The sequence below is a fragment of the Glycine max genome, chromosome 10, assembly GCF_000004515.6.
Source record: "Glycine max cultivar Williams 82 chromosome 10, Glycine_max_v4.0, whole genome shotgun sequence".
NCBI lineage: Eukaryota > Viridiplantae > Streptophyta > Magnoliopsida > Fabales > Fabaceae > Glycine > Glycine max.
Window position 1 is genome coordinate 41991570 of NC_038246.2, and position 9409 is coordinate 42000978.

Consider the following 9409-nt stretch of genomic DNA (forward strand, 5'->3'; position numbering starts at 1 on the left):
AAATAACTGATAATAAAATCATGCTTTATTTAAAAAGGATAATAAAGAAATGGATAAATATATTGATGATAAAAATAAAAATAAATATAAAAGCTAGAAGTTAATATTTTAAAAAATATTACTTCAAGTAATATTTTAAAAAATATTAAAATCTATTAAGAAACTATTAAAAAAAGTATTTATCAAACCATTAACCAATTCTTTCAACTAATAAAAAAACTAAAAATGAATTTAACTGTTTTGCTGAACATAGCCAAAATATAACTAAAAGATATTATAATAAAAAAACCAAAAGTTCATCAATATCATGCATGATATTTTCTGGTACTCAATCTTAACTAGAGTTAATTAATTAAGATTTATTTAGTTGAATAAATTTATTTTTTTGTAAAAATTATAAAAGCATCACTATGAAAATGCCATGAAATAGATAAAAGAAAAATAGACGATTATCACTTGAAATATAGCCTTTTTTTTTACAAATATTAAATTAATAATATTGGCATTATATTAACTATGTTTTGGTTCAGTTTGGTTAGATTCTGTAGACATGTAGACAGCAACGACAAATCAAACCAAACTGGATGGTTTTCAATCATAAATTAATTCAATTGAATTTTAAAAATATTAGTTTGATTTGATTCTCGATCTTAAAAAGCATAATTTGAGTTTTATTTTAGATAAATTTAAATTTAAACACCCCTAATACTAGTTACCTTAGAATTCCCATTATCATTTCCCTTATTATAACTAATGTACATATAGCCATATAGAAAGATAAAGGGAAAAAAAAGACTTTAAAATATATTTCTAAGAAGACTTTTGGAATTTTGGTCAATTAAGTAATAATATGATTACCGACAGCATAGAATAATAATATAATAGTTAATACTACCGTGTAGTTGTAAATTAAGTCTTTGTTTTTTTTTAAAGGAAGTCTTTTTTTAAGGAAATCTTTCTTTTATCATTCAAATCTGATTGAGGTATAAATTTTTTTAACAATTTACATACACTTTTTAATCAATTGAATAGTCATATATTAATTATGATATTTCTCGTTATATATATGAAATATATATGTTATTATAATTAAGGTACAGGTAGAAAAAAAAATATATTGAAACGTTAAAATATAATTTATAAGGAGGCTTTTGGAGTGTTGGTCAATAAGTAATAGCATGCTTATCAAATACCAACAACCTTTAGAACAATGATAAGATACGCTTACAATCTTCAACCACTTTTTCACGTTATAAATAGGACAGAACTTGGGAAATCTTGGCACAGCAGTAAGCACCAAGAATATCTTTTCTTTTGCATCCAAAACCTTAATTCGAGAAATGAGCATAATAATGTCGTCTACCAAGTGTCTCCTCCAAGATGCTGAGAATGAGCAAAACCCACTAACCATGACTGATGATCAGATTTTGGAGGAAATTTACTCAAACCATGTCGGCAGTGACACAAAATTTGATGTGGACTCTCTTTTCACCCTTGTTGAGAACACTCTTAGACGTTCAACCCACATTGTTGACAATTTTGTGCAGGTATATATACAACCTTTTTAACTTACTTCTTTCCCTCCACGTTTTTGCTTCATATTTACGTACCCTTCAAATATTCATGCATTTACTTTAAATAATTCTTTACAGGGATCCCATGCAAGCTTGGAGCACACAGATGACAAGATCCCCCAATTCGATTCCCCACTTTGTACCCTGAAGCAGATTTCTTTTGAGGTAATGCACAGAAACTAACAGAAACAAAAAGAAAATATTTTCTTGGTAGAAAATATTTTCTAAAAAAAAGATATAATTATTTTATTATTAAATTTCTTTTTTACTCTTATTGATTACTCTCTTCTTCCCATGAAAGTGATGTATTTTTTGAAAAATAATCATATCTTAAATCATTTAATGTCACAACTAATCTTAACATAAAATTAAAATTTATGACAAATTAAATTATTTTAATTGTTTTTATTGGTTTGGATGAATTAAATCATTGTTTTTTATATATAATACCGGGGAGTTAGTATAATAAAAAAAATTGTGCTATTTAATTAAATTCATCAAAACATTATATTTATGATTAATATGGCTCAAGAACATATATATATAACATTGTGAGTTGTGGCGGCAGATGTCATGCAAACCTCCAAGTGATGTAATTGCTCACAAAACTACACTGGCCATACTGAACAATCTCAAAAACTATGAGTGGAATGCAAAGGCAGTGCTGACACTGGCAGCTTTTGCACTCGAATATAGCGAGTTTTGGCTGCTAGCACAGTACCAACAATCAGACCCTCTTGCAAAATCTGTGGCTATTCTGAAGAGAGTGCCAGTGCTCACAAGGCAAGCAGCACTTCAAAAGTATCGCCAAGCCATCGTTGAGGTTAACGATTTGGTGAAAGCAACGTTGCAAGTCATTGAAGTTAATTATCTTTGAGTTGGAGAAGCTTACTAATGATTTGGGGGTTGCAATAGAGCAAATCTCTGTTGATGTTTACTGGGCGATCATCACTATTGTTTCCTTAACCACTCGGATTGATTGTCTCACCACTGAATCGTATGTTACGTACGTACATTTCATACTATCGTATATAATAAAACCTAATTACTTTATTGCAATGAAAATCTTAAAATGTATAATTTTATTGATTATTTAAGAGAGCAAAAACAAGAACTGTCTCACTATGGACAAAAGATCAACATCATACTCAGCAAACTCAAGAAGCAGATCACTCTTTGCAGACAACAGATAGGTCAGCAATTGAAATAATTGCCTTTGCATGCCTTTAATTATTAATTCTGTCATCATGTTTTTTTCTCCTTAAAGCAAATATGCTTTTGATTCAAACTTCAAAGCTATGATTTCATGGAATAAAAGGCACCGAGCAGTGAATGAGATTCTAATTAATTAAAGGATTTGTTTCTGTTATTTCAGATGCGGCAGAATATTATCGCAAGCTGAGGAAGCTTTTCCAAACTCCCACTGAAATAATGGAGGTGTTTAAGATTCTGATTTTCAACAAGGATGTTCCTCAGCCACTTTATTGTGGTGCTACTAAGACCATGGTTTGTGATTCCCTGTTAAAATCCTACTTTCATGTTCGAAATTTGTTCTCTTCGGAGAGAAAATGAGTGTGAATTTTCTGGTTTGGTTGGTCAATATCCTACTCATATTCTAGGCTTTAGAAATAAAACACCAGATAAAGTGGAGGGAGGGGGTGTCGAAAACCTAGAACTAAAATGAATATAATGTTAATGCATAAAAAATAAACATGACTTATGCCACACCTTCGCATTGATCCTCTGTTAGTTCCTCAAACCACACACGGACACTCTCGTCCCTATGATGGAGAAAGTCGATAGCTTGGCCTCCACATCGAAGTCAGACTCTGACAACAGCCACCACCTCACCCCTCACGAGTTCACTACTCCCATCCCCTTTGTAACGAAACACCACACCTACCTCGTCGGCTTCAGCCAATGCTCCTTCCTCCTCACGCAGCACATCCATGCGCCACATGACATCGTCTTCTAGCGGCTTCATTGGATCTGCACCGCTCTAACCCCAACACTACCCTCTTTGCCACCTTCACCAAATAGGCACTGCCCCAACCCCAACCACCTTGTTATGGAATGCGACCCTGGAGGTGCTAATCGTTGAGAAGACGGAAGGATTTCGCAAAGCACGGAAGAGTGTTGATGGTTGATTGGATGTTTTCACGTTGAGTAATTTTGTGTTTGATTGATGTTTTCTGGGTTACAGATGCTTCGTGATTTTGTGTTTTTATCTTTACTTTAATTGATTCTTTTACAGCTGCCAAAAATTATAATTATAATTTCGAAATGAATATTGATTATTTTTTAAGCGTCACAAATGATATTTTAAAAAAAAGTTAACAACAACATCATCACTAGCTAATAGAAAAATTCTAACAACGAGAATTAAAAACAAAAAATTTCAAATATAAAAAAATAAAAACGAACAAAATTTTAATGAGAGATCAAAAATAAAATTTAAGTATATATAAGAGAGTACTAACATATTTAATCTTATTTTAATTAAAAAAATTGTTTTTAAAAATATTAATAATAATGTAATTTGTTTGTTTTTTTTATAAAAAAAATGACAAGTTTGACGAAAGTTATTTGTTTGATATTCATCTCACTCACCCTCGAATCAACCCAAAAAGTCAAGTTAAAAAAAATAATTGAGTAATGATATATGAAGTACTCTTTATTTAAATTTTATTTTTAAATACTCCATCAATATCTTTTAATTTTCTTTATTACTATCACATCATGAATTCTATATACATATTTTTGTTCATTTTTAAAAACCATGTGATATTTATCAAACATTTTTCAAAATAATTATTGGATGTCGACGAGCATTTGAAAAAGGATAGCTCATTTGAATACAATTTAATAATAAATCTGATGATAACTATAAATATAAGATAGTGATCTAAAAGAATCTACTGAAGATTGAAGAAAGATTAATTTAACTATACAGAAATATAAGATGGGATCTAAAAGAATTAATCAAGCTTCAAGTTGTATAATGGGGTTAAATGGTTATCTCATGTATATGTTTGTTTTGTGTCATCTTTCCTGGGTTAGTAAGTATTTGTATCCACTTATTGGGTATAAATATTATCTAACCTTAATTGGGTCATGGCCCTTGGCAATGATGGCTGACTTTGTAGTTGGTGTTATGGTATCACTGGTACCCTTCTTAATGTAATACATTTGCTGCATGATCCAAAAAAAAATATTATTCTCAGTTCAGATTTTCACAACAATTTCTACAATAAAGAAAGAGAAGAGAAGAGTGAGATAAAAACAAGTATTGTAAAATAAGTAAGGAAAAATAAGTGTTGTACGTGAGAAATTTGAAAAAAGATTATCCCTATTCCCGTGTCTGTGAAATTCGATGCTTTCAAGTATCATTCATTTCAAGCATCTGTAATTTTTAATCCTGATTCAGTTGTTGCTTGCTACGTAGGTCGACATCACTGTGCTGAAAAGGAAGCATGTTTACTTGTTGATTTCTTCCCTAGACATTACGGAGGAAGAGATTTCAGTATTCCAAACAGTTTATGATTCAATTAAAACTAGTGATCAGTATGAGATTGTATGGATTCCCATTGTGGAGGAATGGACCGTTGAGTACGACAACAAATTTGAGGATTTTAAATGCAAGATGCCTTGGTATGCGGTGCAGCATTCTGGACCCATAGCAGGGTACCAGTACATTAAGGAAGAATGGCACTATAAAAGCAAGCCTATGGTTGTGGTGTTGAGTCCTCAAGGGAAGGTGCAACACTCAAACGCATTCCATTTGATCCAGGCTCATGGAACCAGAGCTTTCCCCTTCACAACTGTCAAACAAGAACAAATCAACAATGAGACCGACTGGGTTGGCTCCGTAATAGGCAATATTTACCCCATCATAAACACTTGGGTAAGTAAATTTCACAGAAAACAAAAGTTGTTAGAATATCATATAAATATATATCATGAGTTTAATGGTTATTTACTACACTTGACAGTATAAAGTAATTTCACAAATTATCACGTATATGAATTATCATACATGATGAAGTAGGATTAAATAATACTATAAAATTATTTTACGTTGTGTTAGATTTTCTCTACATTATATACTAGTTTAATATTTATGATACTTTATATGAGCAGATCAAAGAGAAAAAGTACATTTTCTTGTACGGAGGCAAGGACAAAGAGTGGATCCAACAGTTCACCAAGAATGTTAGTGCCCTTGCAAGTGATGCCGCTATAACGGAGGCAAATATTTCCATAGAGTGGCTTTGTGTGGAAAAGGAAGACAGAAGCGTGATGAGGCGCTTTTGGGGTGGCATTGAGAGTTTGTTTGTGACTAAGGTTCATAAGGCAGTTGATGCAGTGACTCTAGAAGTGCAAAAGATGCTCTCTTACAAGAATGAAGCTGGATGGTCTCTCCTTATTAGCGAAGGGTCTTCTGTGGTGGTGTGTGGTCATGGAAAGACAATCACGGATACAGTGGAAGGGTTTCAGAATTGGAAAGGAAGTTTGACCAAAAAGGGCTTTGGGTTATCCTTCCAAGGATACCATCAGAAGATTGTGGACATCACTCACCGTTGCTCATACCTTGAAATTTCTAATGTTTCAGGAAGGTTACCAGAGACCATCAAATGCCCAGATTGTCCACGGATTATGGAGATTTTCGTCAGCTATAAATGCTGCCACAACAATACCATTCACTACTAGAATTGAATGTGGCTGCTGGCTTGTTTTGTTATGATATGGTGAACGATCGAGAGAGTGTGAGAATAAGAGGCTTAATTACCTCAGTAATTACATGCTATTCGTATCTTTCAGGACTACGTACTAGCTTCTATAGTAAAATAAAGATCTCTCTCTGTATCAAGAAAAAAAAAAAAGTTACTTAATTAAGGTCTATATGTTTTCTGTAATATATATGGAGCTGTAATATTGAATCTTGTGTTGCAATTCTTGAGACCACAACTTTAAAAGTTTCACTGCACTCATGGTTCTGATTTTTGTTAACCTTTTTTGCCCAACAAAGCTGTCTTGTTTCCTTTAACTATATTGTTGCACTACACAGCACCAGCACTCGGTTTACTTCGATAGCATTCTCTTTGTGTACACATTCCATGCCATCAAACTCACTTCTGTTCCATCATAATACAACTAAATCCATCATGCTTCACTAATTACTAATTAGCCTCTTACTAACTAGGTAGGATTAGGGCTGAAATTTGGAGGTTGTTTGCTATTGGGCTTTATATATGTTGGACTTGTTAATATTTAGTGTCTTTTAGTTAATTAGGCCCAATCTATTAATTAAAATCAGATAGCACATTTGTCTCTTTCTTTATGGCGTGTACTGTACATGTTCAGAAGTAGTAGAATTTTATGACTAAATAAGAACAACATGAAATCAACAGCTTAAGTTTTTCTATTTTATTTTCTTGCTACCATGGCTTGCTAAGTTGCTATTACGCTTTGAGTGTGCTTGAATATTATGTATAAATTTTGTACATAATGTTTAATAAATATATCTCTTTTTTATTGTGCTTATGGTAACTGTATATTTTAATTATTTATGAGAAGAGAATAAAATGATTTTATTCTTAATCTGATGGAACTCTATTTTTTAAAAAAAAAATGTAATGATGCAAAGACAAAGTTCATATCTGTATATTTTGTATTGTTCGATTATTTTCTACTATGATTTTTTTCCTCTCTTTCTCTCTCTCTCTCACACACACAAAAAAAAACCTGTTATTGATTTTTTTAAAAACAATAATCGTCAAAAATTTTACTGAATTATTCCTACGAAATAGCATAGTTATTTTTAAAACGGGATAAATGTCAGGAACTAGTCTAGCTAGGAAACTGAGACAAGTTATTTTTACAAATAATTTCTAAGACTTTTTTATAAGCACAAGAAAGAAATATGAGATATGATGAATGATCGACATGACGAAAAGAGAAAAAAAAAATGTGTTTCAAAAACATTATAAAAAGTTATAATATGAAATTATGGATGACATTTTTTTAATAAATTTGCGAGTACTATCAAACACGGCTTGAATGCAAGTTTAATTTTTTACCATATAAAGTTGTTGACCAAACACACAACTTATTGCAATTTTTCTAATAAAATCGAAAGGTAGTAGGGTCAATTTGCAGGTGAAGCTTTTGCTGATATGGGAAGGTTATATGCCTTACGAACTCTAAAGATGCCGTGCCGTGAGACTAGTAGAATTGAAGATAAACTCTCAACTCAAATTAAGGTACCAGTCGTACCACAATCCAGGATGCATTAGTGGTCAGTTTCAATCAACCATATTCTTAGATAAGCTTTTTGCCTAAGGTAATTATTCTTGTCTTGTGTAGACAAAAGCGGTTGTTATCCAGAGGCCTCAGCTGTCTTCTTTAACTTGTGTTCTTTTTGTTTTCCTTTCGTCATTTACCAAGATAACAAATAATGAAATCATGAATTACAAACACAAGTTACCTTGAGCCATGGTCCATAGGATGACCAGTTAACCCGGTAACCACAGAAACAATAAAATTGGCGAAATCAATGAAAATGGTTTGTTTGGCATAGTCCTGGTTTTAAGATTGAATGGCTAATGCAATCTATAATCTATAATTATAATAAGGAAATCACCTTTGGAGTCATTTTTTACACATGTCAACTCCACAGCCATATGACACAAAACCACTCTTATGCGCATAAATTCTACTCATAAGATCCTAACATTCAAGGTCTAGGTACCCCTAGAAAAAGGAGATTAAGGAGAGAAATTTTTCCGATTATATTGCTTGCTTTCCTTTACATTTTGGATTCATATATATAGGCACAGAAATAATGCTAAGTTAGTTATTCTATTTCTTCTACAGGACCTAAGGAGCACGAAAAGAAATAACAAAATGGCAATGGAGAAGAGGAAGCATTTAGGATTTCCATTGGTCACAAAATCCTTCAAGTAGTGCGGCCTGCATATTTTCCTTTTGGTCCTGAGGTTAGCACCTATCTCCACCTTGTTTACTGCTATTTCTTCTTCTGTGTTGGATTGCTTTGTGCTGAATTGCTCCACCTTAGGTTGATTCATAATATTCCTATGCCCATCCGAAAACACTTTGTCCACAAGGTGTTGGGACCTCAAATCCAGACCTCGAAACAGCTTGGTGGCACAGTTCAAAAACAAAATAGCTAAAACACGAGGTGGGTTTAGAAAGAAAAAAAATAACATGCGAGTGAAATTTGGGCCATGGTGATTTGGGCTTGCTATAGGAAAGCTGGAGGTGTAGAAAAAGAAAAAGTGGGCAACCCGATCATGTCCATTCTTAACTGCTTCAATAAGGGTGTGTTCTCGAAGTTATCTTTAATATTGACATCTAAACCTTCTTGTTGGGATCAGCTCCAACGTGAATTAAACCTTTTAGATAATACAGATCCCTATTGAAAGCTGCATTATTGACTGTCAAAGCAAGCTTAGCTTCTTGCTTTCCAATATGAAATGTGATGTTTGACTCCAACTGCTTATCTCAAAAAGATTCTTTTCCATTAGTGAAGTTATTGGGCTAATTGGGGCCTTGACAATGATAATCCTCGAGGATTACCATCATCGTGAAAGTGAGTGGGCTGGGTGGTGACCTACGCCACGAAGCGCAAACTCGCGCCGATCGTGGTCGTGGTGGAGGCGGTGGCTCTGGTGGTGGCGATGGAGGTGACGGTGGCGGATACGGTGGTTGTGGGAGAAAGGCAAGAGAGGAGCCAAGGGGCATAAGGTGGTGCTGTGTGACAACATGCAGAACATTATGAAGCTCCGGATTCACCATTTGGTTCGCGGAGTCCT

At 33.2% G+C, this 9409-nt stretch overlaps 1 pseudogene; it reads left to right on the forward strand.

The window, feature by feature from the left end:
- Nucleotides 1-1300: 1300 nt before the first annotated feature.
- LOC100792108 (protein SIEVE ELEMENT OCCLUSION B-like) lies at nt 1301-6561 on the forward strand (annotated as a pseudogene).
- Nucleotides 6562-9409: the final 2848 nt, after the last annotated feature.